Below are 23,571 nucleotides of genomic sequence, written 5' to 3'. Positions count from 1 at the left end.
CTAATTCATTCCAAAGATGTTCCCAGAAGAGATGAAGCTGTTATAGCTGCAAAGAGTGGGCTAACTCAATACTGAACAGTATGCCATTAAAGTTCATGTGTGTGTAAAGGCAGGTGTCCTAATACATTTGGCAATATAGGCCCAGATTCACAGAGAGTGGGCGCCCATTACGCCGCCGGAGAGTAACCAATGTACGCTACGCCAACGCAGAGAGGCAAGCAATGAATTCAGCAAGCCAGTGCTCCCAAAGCTGCACCAGCGTGGTGTGGGATTCGAAGGCGTAAGCCGGCGTAGGTGGAAGTGGGCATGACCCCATGCAAATGATGGTCCGAGCGCCAGACAGATACGTATCACGAACTGCGCATGCGCCGTGACGTGGACGCATTCCCCTGCGCATGCTCACAACCACGTCGGAACAACTGCCTAAACTACACCAGATCACTGTGTACGGCGTGAACGTAACCTACGCCCAGCCAGACACATGTCCAACGTAAAATACGCCGGCTTGTGTTCCATGGTGCAGACCTTTGCATGTCTGCTGCTGGGTTGCACCTCCTTTATGGGGAATAACTTTACGCCGATGTACAACTTACGCACACCTCGCGTAGCCTGCGTCGGGCGCACGCAGGTTCGTGAATCGCCGTATTTCCCTCATTTGCATGTTTGAATGACTAATCAATGGGAGCAGAACCATGCACCCAGCCTAAATGTGCGGCCACCCTACGCCGGCATAAGCAAGCTACGTCGGCGGGGTGTAGTCTGGTTTTAGGCGCATATCGGTTTGTGGGTCTGGCGCACAGATACGACGGCACACATTTGCACTTAAGTCGGCGTAACTTGTTATACGTCGGCGTAAGTGCTTTGTGAATCCGGGCCTAAGTGTACATGGGTGTGATGGTCAGCGGGAGGAATGCTCCTTATACTTGTGGTCATTGGGAAGAATCACCTCCTTACAGATAGCTAAAAAGATCAATGGAGTCAATGGGCCCGTAAAAGACAGAATTACGTTTAAGACACTCTGCCTGATGCACAAATGTGTTCTAGGAAGTGCGCCCCAATATCTATGTGAAAAATTTAAATGTCACAACCCCAATCGCGTTCTCCGTTCTACCAACCAAAATCTACTCCAGATACCCAGGGCCAGATACAAGTCCAAAGGAGAACGTAGATTTTCAGTCCAAGGACCTAAACTCTGGAACGCTCTACCAACCAGCATCCGACTGGAAGTGAATCACCAGGCCTTTAGGAAAAAACTCAAAACCCATCTATTCTGAAGGCAAAGTATAGTAGGGAATGGATATTAAGCGCTCTGAGGCGATTCAGTTCGCATGTGTTGCGCTATACAAGTTTCTCACTCACTCAATGGGAACTTATCTGAAAGGCAGAAATTGCTCAAGGAACCTCTAGAAACCTTTGAAGGAACCCTAGGATTCCATGGAACCCTGGTTGAGAAACCATGCTCTATACTGTCATCACTAAATGGCGGACCATGGTCCGGATCCGGACCAGGCCACTGTTCCATACAAACCCACGGTGACGCCATTTAGGAGCCCCATCTATCCTCCAGGCTCCATCGCTGTTATTATAACAGCAGAGCGGAGAGTAGGAGATAGAACATTTCTAGATTGAGTGTGGGAGGCACAGCATTGAACAGAGTGTGGGAGATAACCAGCATGTGATTGGATGTAGGGTGGTCCTAGCAGCCAATAACATACTGGTTAATACAAAAAGTTAACCCCTTGCCTCCTGCACTCAATCCAGAAATGTTCTGCCTCACTGCTTTGTCTAAGGTAGAAAAGTAAAGGGGGGCAGAGGACACTACTCTGGTTGTGTGTAGGGGTAAAATGTGAAGAGGGGCATTGCTGTGGGGAGGGGGGTGATATATTGTGTAGTGACGTCCAAGCCTCAATGGGTCTGGGCTGTTTTGGCAGTAAAATGGGGACCAATATTGGGTGGGTGGGCAATATTGTTACGGTGGGTGGTTGCAATGTTATGGTTGTTTGGTGTAAGTTGCGTATAGAATAAGGTGACCAGATTTCTAAAATGAAATCCGGGGATACATTATTATTTTTTTTTACTATTTATGGCGGCAATCAGCGACTCTCTGTCCATCGCCGCCAGCCTCCAGTTTTATGGCCCAAACACACGATCCGAATATCGTACAAAAAATGTCCTCCGAGGAAAAAATGTACGATAATTAGGTTGTTAGTACAGAGCTTTCGAGAGCCAATCATGACAGTTCATCCGATTATATTCGATCAGACAAGCACGAAAATTTTCCTCGTACGATGCCACATGGTACGATTTTCGTTTAGTCAGTACAGTTGTCGTCCAAAAATACAACACAAATATATTACAACACATGACATCACTTTTTTTTTTCTGTCGTACGAGAATTTTCGTGACTTTATTACCCTATTCAATTTCTACTTGCGACTATTAAGCGGAAAAAGTCGTAAAATATTAGGATCGTGTGTACGGGGCATTACTCTCAAGGCCCTGGCTACTGCTGGGTGGGGAGCGGAGGAAGATCACTGCGCCAGGGAAGGCAAAGAGATAAGCAGGCCGGCGGCTGGCCTGGACATGAGCCAAGGCAGAAGAACGTGCGTGCAGAGCTGAATGGGCATGCACCCGAAACTGAAGAAATATTCCCTCCGCTCCGACCAGCACATGATCATCAGAAAGGGGCACAGATAATGGAAAAAAAATACACCCCCCTAAGCTAGTAGAGTAGGGATGTGTAATTCAGAATTTTTTTTTTTTATTCTGCACTGACTGTCTTTGAAAATTCACCAGCCCCTGTTCAAATCCGATCCATGGACAAAACCGGGGACAGACTTGGTCTGGGGACAGTGTCCTCAATCTCGGGACTCTCCCCAGAAACCGGGGATGTCAGGTTACCCTAGTATAGAAGAAATTTTTGCCACCACATTAAAAAGGATTCTTTAGAGTAGGACTGGTAAAGCTGTGGAACACCTTCCTACGAAAACTAGTGATGGCCAAAACAAGGATTGGATTTTTTTCTTGCAGCAATTCATAGCCAGATTAATAATTACTAAATAGTAGTATTGTGATCCTTGGGAGGATCGGGAGGTAATTTATTTTGGTTGCAATGTCTTTCCTGTGGAAGAAGTTCAGGGTTTGGTTGAATTTGATGGACAGTTCCATTTTCTTGGTCTTGGTACATCGGAGCTTCTAATATAGGAATGATCTCATAGGTTTCAAACCTGCTCTAAAAAACAGCAACTGTAGAATGAGAGAATATCCATTGAATGAGCGATGAAAGAGGTCCTAGGTGGCCTGGGCAGTATGGATGGTTCTTAATTTAGACACTAGGACAAGAGAAGCCTTCCTGTTTTGCTATAAAATAGCTGATTTCCGCACGCTGCTATAGGACTATCTCCTAGTATGTCTTCAAGAACTAATAGGGCGTATTTCCTAGGATTCTTTCCTTCTGCACTCTCTCTTTTTGGCTTACATTGGGGAAATTGTTACAGTACAGGTCCCAGGAGAGAACTGAGATTGCCAGATCTTAACATTTGAAAAAAGAGCTATGATGAGCTCTTCGTTTATCCGGCCTTGAGTGTGGCCTGCCAGAATGCAGCTTAGAGACCAGGATCCCTCAATTTGAGAAAGATCTTCTTATTTTATTTATTTTTACACCATAATGCCGCGTACACACGGTCAGAATTCCCGTCAACAAATGTTCGATGTGAGCTTTTGGTTGCATATTCTGACCGTGTGTATGCTCCATCGGACATTTGCTGTCGGAATTTCCAACAACAAATGTTTGAGAGCTGGTTCTTAATTTTTCCAACAACAAAATTTCTTGTCGGAAATTCTGATCATCTGTATGCATCAAATCCTACGCATGCTCGGAATCAATTCGACGCATGCTCGGAATCATTGCAATTCATTTTTTTTCGGCTTGTCGTAGTGTTGTACGTGACCGCGTTCTTGAGGTTCGGAATTTCCGACAACATTTGTGTGACCGTCTGTATGCAAGACAAGCTGGAGCGAACAATCCGTTGGAAAAAAAATCAGGGTTTTGTTGTCGGAATGTCCGATCGTGTGTACGTGGCATAAGAATTCTTTATAAAATGTATAACATTAAAGCCTTCTTAATGGGTAACATGTAGGGATGCACCAATATATCGGTGCCGATACATATCGGCCGAAAACAGCTGTTTTGGCGACATGCCGAAACAGCTTTAAAATTGCCGATATGGGCAAGGGAGCCCTTAAAAAAATGGTCGCTGGGCTGTCACGGCTTCGTCCTCTGCACGAGCCAACGAGTAAGCATAAGCAGATACGTAATGGCGCCGCCCGCCGCCATTTTTGAATAGCCGATCGAGTCAGGAGGACACTCGTTGGCTTGTGCAGAGGACGGAGCCGTGACAGCCCAGCGACCATTTTTTTTGCACAGCACATTGAAATAAAGTCCAAAAAAGTGTTAAAGTGAAAAAATGCTGAAGTGAAAAAAATATATATATAAGTATAAATTTGTGGATGGAAATTTACGATAAAAAAACAATGTAGTGAAAATTATAGATTTAAATGCACAGTCCAATGATAGGATTAGCAATATAGACTTATTGGTGAAAACACAATAGTTCAGTGCAAAGATGTGCACAAAAATTTGGTGGTGATTTGAAAAGTGAAGAGGTGATCCAGTACAGTGCTCCAAAATCATCCAAAAATGGATAAACTATGGGATATATCTATTGAATTTTTATTTATTTATTTTTACTAGTATCAGTGACTGATAGTGGGACTGTGATATTGCGGAGGACAAATCGATCTATAACTGACACTTTCGACACTTTGTTTGTTAACCAGTGACACTAATACAGTGATCAGTGCTATAAATATGCACTGTCACTGTACTAAAGACACTGGCTGGGAAGGGGTTTAACATCAGGGGTGATCAAAAGGGTTAACTGTGTGCCTAGCCTGTGTTTGTGTACTGTGGGGGAGGTGCTTTTACTAAGGGAAGATATGGATTCTTGTCCCTGTATTGCAGGAACACAGGATCCATGCCTACCCTCCTGACCGAATGGTAATCTGCCTTGTTTACATAGGCAGACTGCCGTACTGCCTCTGTAACGAAGATCAGCGGGTACCGATGGACATCAATTCTGCAGTACCTGCTGATCGGATCCCACTGTGCAAAATCACAGCTAGAGTAAGCCTTCGGTAAAACTGCTATAGGACGGTCGTGAAGTGGTTAAAAAAAAAATGCTCTTGCAATGGGTCCTCCCACACTGAAAAAGCCTAAATATTCTATGGTCACAGCAAACAAGAGTTAAAGCGGTTGTAAACCGCATATATAATTTTTTTTTTTTTAAACCTGCAAGGCAAAAGGCATAATCAGCTAGTATGCACCGCATAATAGCTGATTATTAAATACTTACCTCGGAACGAGGTGAAGAACACTTACCTGGTTCACGCCGAGCGAGATGTCATCTTGCTCCGGCGTGTCTTCCGGGTATCGCCGCTCCAGCACTGTGATTGGCTGGAGCGGCAAAGACGTCACTCCCACGCGTGCGCGCAGGAGATTTAAAATCGGCAAGGTCCGGCGGCTGCCGGAACTTTCGCTGTGGATTCCCCCTGCGCATGTGCCGCTGCAATCAGCGGCGCATTGCGAGGGGAATATCTCCTAAACCGTACAGGTTTAGGAGATATTCTTTATACCTACAGGTAAGCCTTATTATAGGCTTACCTGTAGGTAAAAGTGAAAAATAAGGGTTTACAACCGCTTTAATGTTAGTTATTATTGACAATCCAATATAAATGTACCTGAAATCATTCATGTGAGTTCTGCCTGTCTGCTAGCCATCTCCTTCAACATCTTTCTGGATTCCCTGCATGCTTTGCAGCTACTTCAAGTTCTAAGGACTACATATCCCATAGTACCTTGTTGCCTGTAAGCAGGGATTTCTGTACTGACCCCGCCTCCTGAAACTCGTCCTCTCAGCACCTTTGTAGTTTAGAAGGCAGGCTCTGTGAAATGTGTGACACAGAAGTGCTTACTCACAGAAGGGCATAGTGACTATGTGACACAGAATTCAAGGAAGGAAATGTGTGGGGATCTTCACAAAGTTTGCAAACTTTAAGATCATTCAGATTCTGAGGTCAAGGGGTTCCTTACCCATGAAATAGATACAGCGCCCAGAGGCGATTCAGTTCGCATGTGTTGCGCTTTACAAGTCTCTCTCTCTCTCTCTCTCTCTCTCTCTCTCTCTCTCTCTCATTAATAGGAGTAGGCTAGAAATAATTGAAATAAAATGTGGAAATTAATATAGGATTTTTACATTTATACCATAGATATGCATTTAGGTTTAGGGAAGCATAAAATAAAGTTTAATACTTACCTTGCTCCTTGCTCCAGCAGGCTTCTTCATCTATGCAACTGGTCCCGCAAAGCCTCTTCTATAAGGTGCTCCATGCTGTGGTCACACAATGACACCATCAAGTACAACCAAGGGACAATAGCCCCGCATTGCACATGAGGACAGTGAAGGATTGTCCAAAAGCTGGAGCAGAGAAGAGTCTGGAGCCGTTCCCAAGCTGGGGCCTGTTGGATTGGGTAATAAGGTATGTATTACTGTTTTCCTCATCCCCTAAAGTTATTGAGCATTTCACCTTTTCGTTGTGTGTGCGGTGGTGGTGGCCAGGGAGGGGGGTCATCGCTGCAAGGCAGTGGCGGCTGGTGCTCAAATTTGTTACGGGGGGGGGGGCAAACAAACTGAAAAAAAAAAAAGCCAAACATTTTTGCTGTCAGTGTGCCCATCAATAGCTGCCACTGTGCCCATCATTTGCTGCCAGTGTGCCCATCAATTGTCGCTACTGTGCCCATCAATTGCTGCCAGTGTGCCCATCATTTGCTGACACTGTGCCCATCAATTGCTGACATTGGCCCAGATTCTGAAAGGACTTACGACGGCGCAGCGCCATGTACTCCGTCGTAAGTCCTAATCCGAGCCGTCGTATCTATGCGCCTGATTCTTAGAATCAGTTACGCATAGATATCCATTAGATCCGACAGGCGTAAGTCTCTTACGCCGTCGGATCGTAACTGCATTTTTCCGCTGGCCGCTAGGGGCATGTAAGCTGATTTAAGCGTCAAAATATGTAAATTAGCTAGATACGCGAATTCCCGAACGTACGCCCGGCCGACGCAGTAAAGTTACGATGTTTACGTTAGGCTTTTCCCGGCGTATAGTTGCCCCTGCTATATGGTGGCATAAGTGCGGCATACCAATGTTAAGTATGGCCGTCGTTCCCACATCGAAATTTGAAAAAGTTACGTCGTTTGCATAAGTCGTCCGTGAATGGGGCTGGACGTCATTTACGTTCACGTCGAAACCAATGACGTCCTTGCGGCGTACTTTGGAGCAATGCACACTGGGAAATTCGGTAAAAACGTCAATCACGTCGGGTCACAGTAGATTTACATAAAACACGCCCCCCTGATCCAAATTTGAATTAGGCGGGCTTACGCCGGCCGATTTACGCTGCGCCGCCGCAACTTACGGAGCAACTGCTTTGAGAATACAGCATTTGCCCGTCTAAGTTGCGGCGGCGTAACGTAAATCAGATACGTTAGGCCGCCGCAGAGATACGCCGCTGGACGAGAATCTGGCCCATTGTGTTCATCAATTGCCACTACTGTGCCCATCAATTGCTGCCAGTGTGCCCATCAATTGCTGACACTGTGCCCATCAATTGCTGACACTGTGCCTATCAATTGCTGACACTGTGCCCATCAATTGCTGACACTGTGCCCATCAAACTGGAAAAAAAAGCCAAATATGATTGTCAATGAAGTAAACCGCAGTGAACTCATTTCCTCTGACTTGTAGGAAGGGTATACTGGTACTCGCCCTCTGGCAATAGCATTTCAAATAAATAAATCAGTGCTATTTTAGGAGGAGGAATGACCTATGTTATCAGTTGGACGTGTCACATCACATGGTAAACACCCTCAGCCATGTCACTGTCAAGCATTTTTCTTTGCCAAGCCTTTTCCTCAAGAAATAATAGTAACATTGTGAGGCGTTCACTGCTTTTAAACTGAATCTGAAACATATGAAGCAAGATCACAGTGAGTCAGTCCATACCAAGTTATAGGTGGTGCCTGGGGGGGGCTTCCTGTCTTTATTCCCAATTCCATCCTTTCCTATTGTTCCTGCTCTATACAAATGTACTGTTTTCTTGGGGACATATTCCCGTATTTTTTTTTCAATTTTCAGTGCCACCTTAAACACATATTGCAATACTTGAGGTCAGTACCTGGAGCAATTATACTGGTTGGGATAAGTCAAGCTATAGAAACACTGGGCTCCATTAACAAAAGCATCTCGCATGCGATATGTAGGTCTTCAGACACATTTTCCCTAAATAATGCATGTGATCCTGAAACTGTCAATAACTAAATGCATGCGGTAATTAAGTGGTGATCGAAGGCATGCGGTATTTATGGAATGTGTACTGGATGAGTCATCAGATGTCAGCGGGGCTCCCCACTGACAGGTAAATGTAAAAGAAAAAGAATTGCCGGTGTTCTGCCGATAAAGGTCCCCCCGCGGATAATGACCCCCCCCCCCTGTACTGCACAAGCGCAGCGCTTGCACAGTACGAACCACAACGGAGCCGCCGAAAATAGCCGAAGATGAACACCTGTGAGTCAGCTGTACACGGCGCATGCGCAATGACCACGACATTGTGCCAGATGCTGCCGCACGCTCCCGATGCTCGTGCTTCTCTGAAAGGGGCAGGTGTATTAGGGTCTTTTCAGACATGCAGATCCTGTAGAGATCCGTTCCTTTCTCATCCACTTGCTCAGCGGGGATCGCTCCGTTGATCCCCGCTGACCCAGCAGATGACAGGGCGGTCCCCGTACACTGTGCAGGGACCGCCCTGTCAGATCTCCGCTCTCCCCTATGGGGGGATCGGATGAGCACGGACTGTCTGTCCGTGTTCATTCGCTCTGCAGACGGATGGTAACATAGGGTTTTCCTTCATCTGCAGAATCAGACCATAGCAGGGACGGATGATATCGGGTGTCAGCAGACATTCATCCGCTGACACCCGCTATCCCATAGGGATACATGTATGTCCTCTTTTTATCCGTAAACGGATGGATGAAAAAGCAGTCTTACGGTCTGCATGTCTGAAAGGGGCCTAACTGTTATATCGTGTAAGGGGCGGATGGCTACAGAAGAGGCCGAATTTTAAATTGATGGGTAGAGCTGATAACTTGGGGGTGATTTTAGCAATAAAATGCACGTCTTTGCGGGGCGTGTTTAAACAAATAAAGGGCGGGTTTTACAATGTTGATGGGCGGGTTTGCACGACCTATTTAACTAACTATCACACTGGGCCAGATTCAGCAAAGAATTACGCCGTTGTATCTCAGGGTGCATTCTCACGCTGGCCACTAGGTGGCGCTTCTGTCGTTTTCAGTGTAGAGTATGCAAATTACCTAGATACCCCGATTCACAAACGTACGTGCGCCCGGCGGTAGTTTTTTACGTCTTTTGCGTAAGGCTTTTTCGGCGTAACGTTGCTCCTGCTTCTATGAGGCGCACGCAATGTTAAGTATGGACGTCGTTCCCGCTTCGATTTTTTTATTTTTTACGTTGTTTGCGTAAGTCGTTTGCGAATAGGGCTGGACGTAATTTACGTTCACGTCGAAACCAATACGTCGTTGCGGCGTACTTGGGAGAAATGCACACTGGGATATGTACACGGACGGCGCATGTGCCGTTCGTACAAAACGTCAATCACGTCAGGTCATCATAGATTTACATAAAACACGCCCCCCTTCCACATTTGAATTACGTGCGCTTACGCCGGCCCCATTTACGCTACGCCGCCGCAACTTACGGAGGAAGTGCTTTGTGAATACTGCACTTGCTCCTGTAAGGCCCCATACACACCAGCGGATCTGTCCGATGAAAACAGTCCGCGGACCGTTTTCATCGGACATGTCCGCTGCCGGATTTTGGTCTGATGGCTGTACACACCATCAGACCAAAATCCCAGCGGAAAACAAATGCGGTGACGTGTCGCAACGTGGCCGCGCCGTCGCCGCAATGATGACGCGGCGACGTGCGCGACCCTGGAAGGGCAATGCTTCCACGCATGCGTCGAATCACTTCGACGCATGCGAGGGATGGCGGCCGATCGGATGTGTCCGGTGAGTCTGTACAGATGACCGAACACGTCCGACGGACAGGCTTCCAGCGGACATGTTTCTTAGCATGCTAAGAAACATTTGTCCGCTGGAAAAAGTCCGCTCGGCCGGGAATCCGGTCCGGTCGGCTGTACACACGACCAAACATGTCTGCTGAAACTGGTCAGCGGACCAGTTTCAGCAGACATTTTCGGTCGTGTGTACGAGGCCTTAGTTGCGGCGGCGTATCGTTAATTCGATACGCTGCGCCGCCGTAACTATGCGCGCCCTACCTGAATCTAGCCCAATGAATTTATCACAGTAGCAGTGTGGATTTTGATGATTTGTTGCAGATTCATTGCAGGACCCTCTTATTTGCACTAAAACCACCCCCAAGTTATCAGCTCTGCCCATCAATAAAAAATTCGGCCTCTTCTGTAGCCATCCGGCCCTTACACGATATAACAGTAATACACCCACCCCTTGCAGAGCATCGGAGGCGTGCGGCAGCGTCTGGCACAATGTCGTGGTCATTGCGCAGGCGCCGTGTACAGCTGGACTCACAGGTGTTCATTTTCGGCTATTTTCGGCGGCTCCGTTGTGGTTCGTACTGTGCAAGCGCTGTGCCTGCGCAGTACAGGGGGGTCATTATCCGCCGGGGGACCTTTTACAGCAGGACACCGGCAATGAAATGTTAAGGAAAAAAAATGGCGTGGGGTTCCCCCCAATCCATGCCAGGCCCTTTGGTTATTAAAGCAAGGGGATCAGCATAAGGCTACATACTGTACATGCTGTGCGGCCATGTAAATGTACCCTAAAGAGAACTCAGCTGAAATTTCCACAGTGAGAAGTCAGCAATGGCGGCTCCCATATTTCTGACAGGAAAAGTTTCCTTTAAAGAGACAGCTGAGAGAGTGTGTTACCTCACCTATTTTATACCTCCTTCACTTCACTGACAGTAACACTTGTATAACAGGAAGAACTACCCTCTGTCCTTACATTTAAACAATAACAATGCTATAATAAGAGATGTCCACCATCCGCTGAATTCCCCTAATCACATAGGGGGCTGATGTGTGAAAAGTGTGTTATAAAACAAATTCTGGAGGTGGCTCATAGCGACCAATCAGCTTCCATCTGTCATTTCTGCGCTCCAGGTCTGAAAGTGAATCAGGGTCTCTGACTCAATGTTTCCTGCTCATTTCACACTTTTTCTACATTAGCCGTACTCTATTCTTTTATACATTAGCCATTATACTTATTCTACCATGAGAAGCTGTCCTCTATTATATAATAGTGCCAGCTTTTAGGTACTGAGGTGAATTTATCAAAACGGGAACATCCAGAATCTGGAGCATCTGTTCACAGCAACCAATCAGCTTCTACCAATCATTTTCAAAGCTTAGCTGAAGACGCTGAAGATAGAAACTGATTGGTTGCCATGCACATAATGCACTCTAATAGCGAATATGACACACAGGACGATTCATTTTTAAATCGCCCTCTCTAGGTGAAGCTATATGAAAAAAAATAATAATAATAGTCCTGAAATGAATTAGGTATTAGCTAGAAAAGAAAGTTAGGCAGTACAGCAATAGGGAAAATGTATATGTAAAGCGCTGCGAAAGTTGACGGCGCTATATAAGTACCTGAAATAAATAAATAGATAAATAAAATACAGCACAGCCTACATATTATAATGGTGAGGAGTATGAAACATACAGCACAGTTTACAAAGTGCAATGGTCAGGAGTATATAAATACAACACAAAAGACTGAGTGTCATGGTCAGGAGTATATACTGTAAAGTACAGCACGGATTACAGTGTGCTGTGACCAGGGGTATATAACATACAGCACAGATTACAGAGTGCAATGGATAGGAGTATATAAAGTACAAGATAGATTATAGAGTGCAGGGTAGGAGTATATAAAGTACAGTACAGATTACAAAGAGAGTGCAACGTTTCGAAAACATGCAGGGCCCCTTCGTCAGGCATGTGACATCACATGCCTGACGAAGGGGCCCTGCGTGGCTCCGAAACGTTGCACTCTCTTTGTGTTGTGATCATGCAATAAATCATCCGTTTAGACGCTATTTACGTTGTTCCATGGTGTGCTGGCAAATATTTCTACTATACCTTCAGAAAGGCTGGGCCTAGGAGTAAAGTATTCTGTACCTTTTGGAGTGGGTCATGTGTATAAAAAGCAACCCCCCCACCTAGGGTTGCCACCTGTCTGGTGGAATGAAACCGGGACACATTATTCAGACCGGGCTGTGGCTCCCCAAGTAACCATAATAGCCACACACACATTTGTTGCTGTCCAAGAGCTGTGGGCGGCTGCACTGGGGTGCAGGGTGATGATGTCAGCAAGAGCAATTTGACCACACCCACGTTTTGCTGCGGCACGCTATGTGCACTGCATTACTACTCTCCACGGGGCACCCAAAGGACGTTTGGGTTTGGGTTGAAGAAAAGGTGGCAACCCTACCCCCACCTCTCCCATATGGCAATGCCCAGGCCAGGTGATTGGCCTTTAAGGCACCTAGAAAGGAATTTGGGAGATGTGGGGGCTGTCTTTCAAATGCTCTGGCAGCACAAACATCACTTTGTCCGGTGTAGTGTCACAGTTTGCTGCCTATCCTAGAATGCTGCGGAAGTCACGTGGCGGCCAACTGCGCATGCGCGGTGCGTTCCAAACGCAATTGCGATGCGTTCCAATGGATTCTCGACAGTACACACCAGCGAACCCGGCATTCAGGGCGACGTGCATTTAGAGGAAAGTGGCCAGTCGGCCTCACGTCCTCGCTTCGCTCGGCCTCCTGGCTCTTTTTTTAACATCCTCCAATCCACGGGGATGTTAAGGAAAGAGCCTGGATGCCGACCGAGGTTTCACTGGTGTGCAATGTCGTGAATCCATTGGAACGCATCGCATTTGCGTTTGGAACGCATTGCGCATGCGCAGTTGGCCGCCACATGACTTCCGGAGCATTCTAGGATCGGCAACAAACTGTGACAATACACCGGCATTCAGTGACCATACCTGGCATACTCCCATGGACATGCCAAGTTCCCGGATGTAGAGACCACCCTGGGCACTCGGTCAGCACTCTAAGCACATTCCCTTTCTCTGTCATTGACATGCTGTCAAAGTTGGACATTCTGCCAGGGGGCGTGACACATTAAAGTGCTCTGTATTATGTAACTAGTACTGTCTTGTGCATTATGACATACAGGTGCACTGACAGTGACATACTGACGTGGTATGACCTTGCCATACAGGTATGTAGAAAGACTAGGGCCCAGTTGTTTCTTTACATCATTTCTATATCCATCCCTTTCAATGAATGGGCACACTTTTACTAGTAAATTTTATTTATAGAGCTGCAGATTTCGCAACACCTTATTTGTCAGTAAGAAGGTATTACCCTTTAAGTGTGTCTGCTATTGTACTCAGGTGACACAATGACAGCATTTTATCATACTGCCTGCCAGAATGCAGTAGACGAATTCTAAGCTGTGTCTGACGCAGGTCGGCCAGACAACAATGGTGATCAGGGTCAGCTCTCTCTAGGAGGCCAAACCCTTCTCATCCACAGCCTTGTTTGTTATTGCAGAGCAGAACAATGGGCAGCAGCGCTGGGCAGTGGAACCGCACTCTCCGCTGGCGCCTCGGTCACACTCCTGCAGTGACAGGGTACTGCGATAAGGCACATCCCGCTGCCGATGTTATCTGTGATAAGGAAGACATCATTACATTCTGCCATGATATACAATACACGTGTCCTGCACTATGAGCTGAATAACTGCTAGAGCTCCGCACGGCACCGACAAAGTGTTTGCCAACTCATCCTGAACTGTTTGTAATAACTGTCAGTTGGCGCAAACTTCCCATTGCTTCATCATCTCTTCCTCCTTCACTCTCACTGGCCCAGGTGTAGAGATTACAGCAATTTAATTCTAGCAGGGAATAGAAAACGAAAGGGGGAGGGTTAGATGGTATATATAGGCATTAGGGCTCATTCACGCTACAATGCAGACTGCTAGAATGCATGCTTTTTTGTGCGTTGAGATGTAACAGACTGTCAGTGTACTAGAACACATACAAAACAGGTCTTGCTTTATTTTTTTTAGAACACCGCAATGCACACAGCATTTGCATCTGTTGTGTTATAACGCGCCATGGCCCAGATTCTCAAAAGAGATACGACGGCGTATCTCCAGATACGCCGTCGTATCTCTGATTTGAGCCGTCGTATCTATGCGCCTGATTCTTAGAATCAGTTACGCATAGATATCCATTAGATCCGACAGGTGTAAGTCTCTTACGTCGTCGGATCTAAACTGCATTTTTTTTTTACCGCTAGGTGGCGCTTCCGTCGAATTCCGCGTTGAGTATGCAAATTAGCTAGATACGCGAATTCCCGAACGTACGCGCGGCTGACGCAGTAAAGTTACAACGTTTACGTTAGGCTTTTCCCGGCGTATAGTTGCCCCTGCTATATGGTGGCATAAGTGCGGCGTAAAAAATGTTAAGTATGGCCGTCGTTCCCGCATTGAAATTTGAAAATTTTGCGTCGTTTGCGTAACTCGTCCGTGAATGGGGCTGGACGTAATTTACGTCCACGACAAAACCAATACGTCCTTGCGGCGTATTAGGAGCAATGCACACTGGGAGATTTCCACGGACGGCGCATGCGCCGTTCTTGAAAAACGTCAATCACGTCGGGTCACAGTACATTTACATAAAACACGCCCCCCGATCCAAATTTGAATTAGGCGGGCTTACGCCGGCCGATTTACGCTACGCCGCCGCAACTTACGGAGCAAGTGCTTTGAGAATACAGCACTTGCCCGTCTAAGGTGCGGCGGCGTAACGTAAATCGGATACGTTACGGCGCCGCAGAGATGCGCCGATCTACGTGAATCTGGGCCCATGTGTGCACTGTGGGGGCAATTAAAGCGAATCTTAAAGTAGAACTATAGGCAAAACTTTTGTTTCCCTTTTGGATAGAGTAAGGGAGAGTTAAAACAGAAAATATACACACATCCCCTAGGGAGTAAGGGAGAGTTAAAACCCCTGTAAGGTTTATTTTTGCCATCTTTGTCCCATTAGGGAGATTCACCTTCACTTCCTGTCCCATAGCCAAACAGGAAGTTAAGGGAAATCCCTATAAAATAAAGTGATTGTAAACCCTTTCTGACCACTTGCACATACAGGTAAGCCTAGATTAAGGCTTACCTGTAGGTGCAAGAAATATCTCCTTACCCTACATGGTTAAGGAGATATTTGCAGAAAGGACTGCATGCGCGCCGTAGACAACGGCGCAGGCGCAGTGAGCGTGCCAGTTTTATCAATAGGATAATGCCGGTCCTGCGCGCATATGCGGGAGTGACGTCATCACCGCTCCAGCCAGTCACAGCGCCAGAGCGGCGATACACGGAAGGGACTCGTAGGCAACATAGCTGCGGAGGGGAACGAGGAGCGATTCAGGGGCTTCGATCTCAGGTAAGTCATTCATAATGAGTTAGTATGCTATGCATACTAGCTCATTATGCCTTTCTCTTGCAGGGTTTATTTTGTTTCATTAAAAAATACATTCGCCTGAAAATCCTAATGAACTAAGGTCGAATCTGTCATTGAAGGCTTATGTAGGTAGATTCAGGTACGTTGGCGTAAGTTAGCGAGGCAAGTACATGATTCACAATGTACTTGCCTGCTAAGTTACGTCGGCGTAGCCTGAATCGGCGGGCGTAAGGGCGCCTAATTCAAATGTGTTTGAGGGGGGCGTGTTTTATGTTAATGGCGCTTGACCTCACGTTTTTTCCGTATTTTTTTTACTGCACATGCGCCGGGCGCCTACATTTCCCAGTGTGCATTGCGGCTAAGTACGCCGCACGGGACTATTGATTTTGACATGGATGTAAACGACGTAAATCCCGATTCACGGACGACTTACGCAAACAACGTAAAAAATTCGAAATTTCGACGCGGGAACAGCGACCATACTTGACATTACTATTCCAATAGGGCCTAGCTCTAACTTTACGCGGCCTATCTCTTACGTAAACGGCGTAAAAGTACTGCGTCGGCCGGGCGTACGTTCGTGAATCGGCGTATCTCATCATTTACATATTCTACGCTGACCGCAATGGAAGCGCCACCTAGCGGCCATCCAAAATATTGCAATCTAAGATAGGACGGCGCAAGCCGTCGTATCTTAGATATGTTTAAGCGTCCCATTGGCTGTCTGAAGCCCCTACGTCACTTCCGGTTATACGGCGATACGCTGCGTTCCACGCTGGAACGCACGCCGCTTCTGGTGCAGCATCTACGGCTCCCGTTCTCTGTGGGGTTCCCCTAAGGCTACCGAACATCTAGGACCTTCATTTACATCACCCGGGGGACCAGGATAAGAGACCAGCCTATTGCATTGCTGACTACGAGTTGTGACATCGGACCAGCCGTCTCCTCCATAACATGCCTGTATTTATACTGGTTTTGTGAGTAGCCTCTTTTACTGTGCAAATTGCTTTAATTAAATACCTACTTACTGCACTTAGGTTGGCGCATTTTCTCTCTTTTTTATACATATCTTTCAGAGTCTGCTTCTAACTCCGGATTTTGCTGCCACTATTGTGCTATTGGACTTAAAATTGGATTATTGATCCATTTGACTTATTTTATTCATTTATTTTCCAATTTTTATTGACATGGACCATATGATGTATGTACTTTTTTATTGTTGACTGTGCTCTCCTGGTTTTTGCGCCATCGATCTATACATATTACTCTGTTTGAGCATACACTTAAACATAAGTCGGCGTAGATTCTGAGTTAGGTCGGCTTATCTACTGATAAGTCGGCCTAACTCTTACTGAATCTACCTATTGGTGTCTGTAGAATGTTCTAAGAAGATTCGATGAAGCAACTAAACTGTACGACGCCACAATCGTACATTTCCGGTCGAATGCTCCGCCCACAAGCTATAGAAGAATTCTAATGTTGTATGACTAGTAATAATTATATTTAAGTATTATAACTACTAGTCAACCAACATTAGAATTCTTCTATAGCCTATGGGCGGAGAATTTGACCGGAAATGTCCGCTAGCGGCGATCGTATGTTTTTAGCTGCTTTGTCGAATCTTCATGTCTCTATAATGTCGAATCTTTCCTCTCTATGTAGAATAATCTTGGACTAATAGAGTTAGGTTAGGCACATTCTACCGCAGGTTCGCTAGACACAGATCGCTATTGTCACCATCATGTTGAATCTCCTATCTATATCCAACTGTTGTCGCAACAAAACGAAAAATAAAGCATTTTTTTATGTTGGATCTTTCGGCTCTCGGACTCTGCACATTCGTTACCGTTTGTTAAAAACGAAAGCGAAAATCCCAAAATTCGGACAAAAATTCTTTCGGACGAAAACGAATGCACATGTCTAGTGTCAAATTGACGTTTGTTTTCGAATGCAGTGACCAGAAAATTCGAAGGAGCAGGATGGAAAAATTTTCTTGACCAAAGAAATTTCTAACAGTGAATGTGGTTTATGTTTGATAAAGTCCGTTCATGCCAAAATTAAATGTTAAAAGCAACCAAAACTGTGAAGTACTTTCAAAAGCATAAGATAGAACGAGTTCAGAGAGGAGCAACACAAATGGTGAAAGGCCTGGGGGATAAAACATATCAGGGGAGACTTCAGAAACGTAATAGGGGTCATTTACTAAAGGCAAATCCACTTTGCACTACAAGTGCACTTGTAAGTGCAGTCGCTGTAGATCACTGTAGATCTGAGGGGAAGATCTAAAATGAGGGGAAGCTCTCCTGATTTTATCATCCAATCATGTACAAGCTAAAATGCTGTTTTTTATTTTCCTTGCATGCCCCCCCCTCAGATCTACAGCGACTGCACTTACAAGTGCACTGACAGTGCACTTGTATTTAGACATGTGCACTACCAAAAAATGTGTTTTTTCCGTTTATGTTATTTTCGTTTTTTTTATTTTTTCGTAACTTCGGGAAATTCAAAAACAAAAATTTTCATTTTTGTTTCATTAGTTTTTGTTTTTTTTCGTAAATTCGGGTAAATCGAAAAATATTTTTTTTCCGTTTTTATCAGTTTTTGTGCTTTTTTCGTAAATTCGGAATTCGGAAACTTAAAAGTTCGGAATTTTCGGATTTCCGAAAAAGCAAAAAACAAAAAAAAAACGAAATTTCCGGAAAAAAACGAATGAAACGAAAATGAAAAAAAAATTCGGAAATTCAAAAAATTCGGAAATTTCCCATTTTTGAATTTTAGATTTTCGAACTTTAGATTTTTGAATGTTACATTTTCGAAAATTCGAATTTTTCATATTTCAAAAATTCGAAATTTCGAAAATGAAAAATTCGAAAGTTCAAAAAATCGAAAATTTAAAATTTCAAAATTCGAAAGTTAAAAATTCGAAAATGAAAAATTCGAAATTTCGAAAATGAAAAATTCGAAATTTCGAAAATGAGAAATTCGAAAATGAAAAATTCGAAAAATCTAAAATTGAAAAATTAGAAATTAGAAAATGAAAGATTCGCAAATTTGAATATTCCAAATTAGAAAATGAAAAATTTGAAAATTGAAAAATTCGAAAAATAAAAAATTTGAAAATTCTAAAATGAAAATTTGAAAATTCGAAAATTGAAAATTCGAAATTTAAAATTAGAAAATTCGAAATTTGAAATTTGAAAATTATAAAATTTGAATATTCGAAAAATTAGAAAAATAAAAAATTCAAAATTCGAAAATAAAAAATGAAAAATTCTAAATTTCTAAAATTCTAAAATTTGAAAATCGAAGAATTTTTTTTTCCGTATTTGCGAATTTCCAAAAATTCGGAAATGAAAAATTCGGAAATGAAAAAATTCGAAAATTCGAAATTTCGGAAGTCCGATAATTTGGAAATTGAAATTCGGAAATAAGAAAATTGTGATTTTCGGAAATCCGAAAATTCGGATATTCGAAATTTTCGGAAGTCCGAAAATTCGGAAATAAAAAATTTGTTAATACCAAAATTCGGAATTAACGAATTTCCGAATTTTCGTTAAAAAACTAATTAGAAACTAAACAAATTGCACATGTCTACTTGTAGTGCAAAGTGAATTTGCCTTTAGTAAATAACCCCCAATATGTACAGTCTAGAGCAATGGCCTCTAAACTGTGGCCCTGTGCTTGCGTTTATCTGGCCCTTGGGGAACTATTCCACCAACTGACAGCAATGATGGAGCACCATTCCCCCTACTGGCACCATCAATATTCCTCCTATTAAAACCAATGATGGGACGCTAATACGGGGGGGGGGGATTTAATACTCCCACCGTCCACAGTCTGGTCTCCCTTAGGCCTGAAGAACAGTAAGCTGACCCTTTGCTTAGAAAGTTTGGAGACCCCTGACCTAGAGGAAAGAAATCAAAGGGGGGACATGACTGAAACCTTTACATACATTAGTGTGAATAGGGTTCAGGAGGGCAGTATCTTCAATAAGAAGCCAAGCCAAGATCAAGAGAATGGAGACATAACCTCAAACTAGCAGGAAGAAGGTTCAACCAATCTTAACCACTTCAGCCCTGGACCATTTGGCTGGCCAAAGACCAGAGCACTTTTTTGCGATTCGGCACTGCGTCGCTTTAACTGACAATTGCGCGGTCGTGCGACTTGACTCCCAAAAAAGATTGATGCCCTTTTTTCCCCACAAATAGAGCTTTCTTTTGGTGGTATTTCATCACCTCTGCGGTTTTTATTTTTTGCGCTATAAACAAAAATAGAGCAACAATTAAAAAAAAAAAAGAAATATTTTTTACTTTTTGCTATAATAAATATCCCCAAAAAATATATAAAAAAACTATTTTTTTCCTCGGTTTAGGCCGATACGTATTCGTCTACATATTTTTGGTAAAAAAAACAAAACAATAAGCGTTTATTGATTGGTTTGCGCAAAAGATAGAGGGGTAGATCCACGTACATCGGCGCATATATCCGCCGGGCGTAGCGTATCTAAGATACACTACGCCGCCGTAACTTGTTTTTTTTTCGAATCCTCAAAGAATTTGCGCCGTAAGTTACGGCGGCGTAGTGTATCTTTGGCAGCGTAAGGGCGCGGAATTCAAATGGATGTGATGGGGGCATGTTTTATGTAAATACGTTGTGACCCGACGTAAACAACGTTTTTTTTTTTACGGCGCAAGCGCCGTCCGTGGGGGTATCCCAGTGCGCATGCTCGAAATTAAACCGGAACGAGCCAATGCTTACGAAGGTGACATCATTCTACGCAAATCCCTATTCGCGAACGACTTACGCAAACTACGTAAAAAATTCAACGCGGGAACGACGGCCATACTTAACATTGAGTACGCCTCATAATAGCAGGGGTAACTATACGCCGGAAAAAGCCGAAAGCGCAAACGACGTAAAAAAATGCGCCGGCCGGACGTACGTTCGTGGATCGCCGTAACTAGCTAATTTGCATACTCGACGCGGAATTCGACGGAAACGCCACCTAGCGGCCGGCGGAAAAATGCATCTACGATCCGACGGCGTACTAAGACATACGCCTGTCGGATCGATCAGAGATGCAGTCGTATCTTGTTTTGTAGATACAAAACAAAGATACGACGCGGGAAATTTAAAATTACGCGGTGTATCAATAGATACGCCGGCGTAATTCTTTTGTGGATCTGCCCCATAGCGTCTACAAAATAGGATATCGTTTTATGGCATTTTTATTAATAATTTTTTTTTTTTACAAGTAATGGCGGTGATCAGCAAGTTTTATCATGACTGCGACATTATGGCGGACACATTGGACACTTTTGATGCCATTTTAGGATCATTGTCATTGATACAGCAATCAGTGATATATAAATGCACCGATTACTGTAAAAATTACACTGGCAGTGAAGGTGTTAACCAGTAGGGGGCGTTGAAGGGGTTAAGTGTGTCCTAGGGATGTGTTCTAACTGTGGGAGGGGGCGTGGCTACGTGTGACACGACACTGATCACCACTCCCGATTACAGGGAGCGGTGATCAGTGTCCTGTCACTAGGAAGAATGGGGAAATGCTTGTTTACCTCAGCTATTCCCCGTTCTTCCTCTCCGTGAGATGATCGCAGGTATCCCCGCGTACATTGAGTCCGCGGGACCCACGGAGCTTGCGACGCGTGCACGTGCCCACAATGCCACATCTTAAAGGGGACGTACCTGTATGCCCATTTGCCCAGTCGTGCCATTGTGCGACGTATATCGTCGTGTGCTGGTCGGCAAGCAGTTAAAAAGTATTATTTTACCGAGAGTAGTTAATGCCTGGAATAGACTTCCGGTAGAGGTAAGTGAGTCAGTCAACAGTAGGTGGATTCAACCATGCTTAGGCAAACATAGACCTATACTCAGAACAAAAAAATTAGAAACAATAGTATATGGGGGAAAAAAATTGGGGGAAGACTCAAATGCCACGTACACACAAATATTCAATGTGAGCTCGTTGTCAGAAAATCCGACCGTGTGTAGGCTCCATCAGACATTTGCTGTGGGAATTTCCGACAGCAAATGTTTGAGAGCTGGTTCTCAATTTTTCCGACAACAAAAGTTCTTGTCGGAAATTCCGATCGTCTGTAGCCAATTCCAACTCACAAAAATCCTACGCATGCTCAGAATCATCGAACTTCATTTTTCTCAGCTCGTTGTAGTGTTGTACGTTACTGCGTGACGTTCGGAGTTTCCGACAACATTTGTGTGACCGTGTGAATGCAAGACAAGTTTGAGCCAACATTCCGTCTGAAAAACACAGTTTTGATGTCGGAATGTCTGATCGTGTGTACGCGGCAAAAGTCTTTTCTTCAGCAATTAGACATGTGCACACTGAAATATTTTGTTTCGTAATTTAGTTTTCGCCTGAAAAATAATTGTATTTAGTCACTCCCGAAATTCGTTTTTATTTATTTTGTTTTTCGTTAAAAAAAATGCATTTGTCCGAAAATCCAAATTAAGGTCGAATCTGTCATTGAAGGCTTATGGTGTCTGTCGAATGTTCTAAGAAAAAAAAAAAAAAGAAGATTCGATAGAATCTTTAAAAAAACAAAAAACAACAAAAAAATTTGACTCTTCATGTCTCTCTATGTCGAATCTTCATGTCTCTCTATGTCGAATCTTTTCTCTCTATGTCGAATCTTCATGTCTCTCTATGTCGAATCTTTTCTCTCTATGTCAAATCTTTTCTCTCTATGTCGAATCTTCATGTCTCTCTATGTCGAATCTTTTCTCTCTATGTCGAATCTTCATGTCTCTCTATGTCGAATCTTTTCTCTCTATGTCGAATCTTCATGTCTCTCTATGTCGAATCTTTTCTCTCTATGTCGAATCTTCATGTCTCTCTATGTCGAATCTTTTCTCTCTATGTCGAATCTTCATGTCTCTCTATGTCGAATCTTTTCTCTCTATGTCGAATCTTTTCTCTCTATGTCGAATCTTCATGTGTCTCTATGTCAAATCTTTTCTCTCTATGTCGAATCTTCATGTCTCTCTATGTCGAATCTTTTCTCTCTATGTCGAATCTTCGGCCCCGTACACACGATAGAATCCATCCGCAGATAAATCCCAGCAAATGGGTTTCTGCGGATAGATCCTATGGTGTGTACACGCCAGCGGATCTGTTTCCGCGGAGAAATCTCCTCTGGGATGGATTCCAGCAGATCGGATATTTGCTGAGATGCACAACAAATCCATCTGCTGGAATCCATTCCAACGGATGGATCCGCTCGTCTGTACAGACTTACCGGATCCATTCGTCCAAAGGGATTCCCCGCACGCGTCGTAATGATTTGACGCATGCGTGGAATTCCTTATATGACAGCATCGCGACCGTCGCCGCGTCATAATCGCGGCGACGGCGCGACACGTCATCGGCAGAGGATTTCCGCGCGGATTTCAATGCGATGGTGTGTACACTCCATCGCATCGAAATCTGCGGAAATCTTTGAGAGGATTTATCCGTGGAAACGGTCCGCTGGACCGTATCTGCGGATAAATCCTCTCGTGTGTATGGGGCCTTCATGTCTCTCTATGTCGAATCTTCATGTCTCTCTATGTCAAATCTTCATGTCTCTCTATAAGGAATCTTTTCTCTCTATGTCGATTCTTTTCTCTTTATGTAGAATAATATTGGACTAATAGAGTTAAGGTTAGGCACATTCGACCACAACGAAAATGAAAATAAAGCATTTGTTTATGTTGGATCTTTCCGTTTTCGTTTTCTGTGCTTTCGTTATCGTTTGTTAAAAAGATAACGAAAATACCTGAAATTCGGACAAAAATGCATTCGGACGAAAAGGAATGCACATGTCTATCAGCCATGACTTTTT

General features: G+C 44.3%; 1 protein-coding gene across 3 annotated transcripts in view; it reads left to right on the top strand.

Annotated features, from left to right (window-relative positions):
• S1PR2 (sphingosine-1-phosphate receptor 2) overlaps window positions 1–23,571 on the top strand; it is a 101,816-nt gene that overhangs the window by 34,918 nt on the left and 43,327 nt on the right. Inside the window, exon 2 of one of the 3 annotated variants that reach the window (XM_040346400.1) lies at window positions 6,395–6,597. The exons of 1 other annotated variant lie outside the window; for it this stretch is intronic. The gene's annotated coding sequence lies outside the window, so the exon portion shown is untranslated. Of the gene's footprint in view, window positions 1–6,391; window positions 6,598–23,571 lie in introns of all 3 variants that reach the window. One more of the 3 variants, XM_040346401.1, reaches the window with a different exon arrangement.

Source organism: Rana temporaria, chromosome 3 (genome assembly GCF_905171775.1).
Source record: "Rana temporaria chromosome 3, aRanTem1.1, whole genome shotgun sequence".
Classification (NCBI taxonomy): Eukaryota; Metazoa; Chordata; class Amphibia; order Anura; family Ranidae; genus Rana; species Rana temporaria.
The sequence above is the reverse complement of the archived record's forward strand: the minus strand, read 5'-3'. Positions and strand labels throughout refer to the sequence as shown.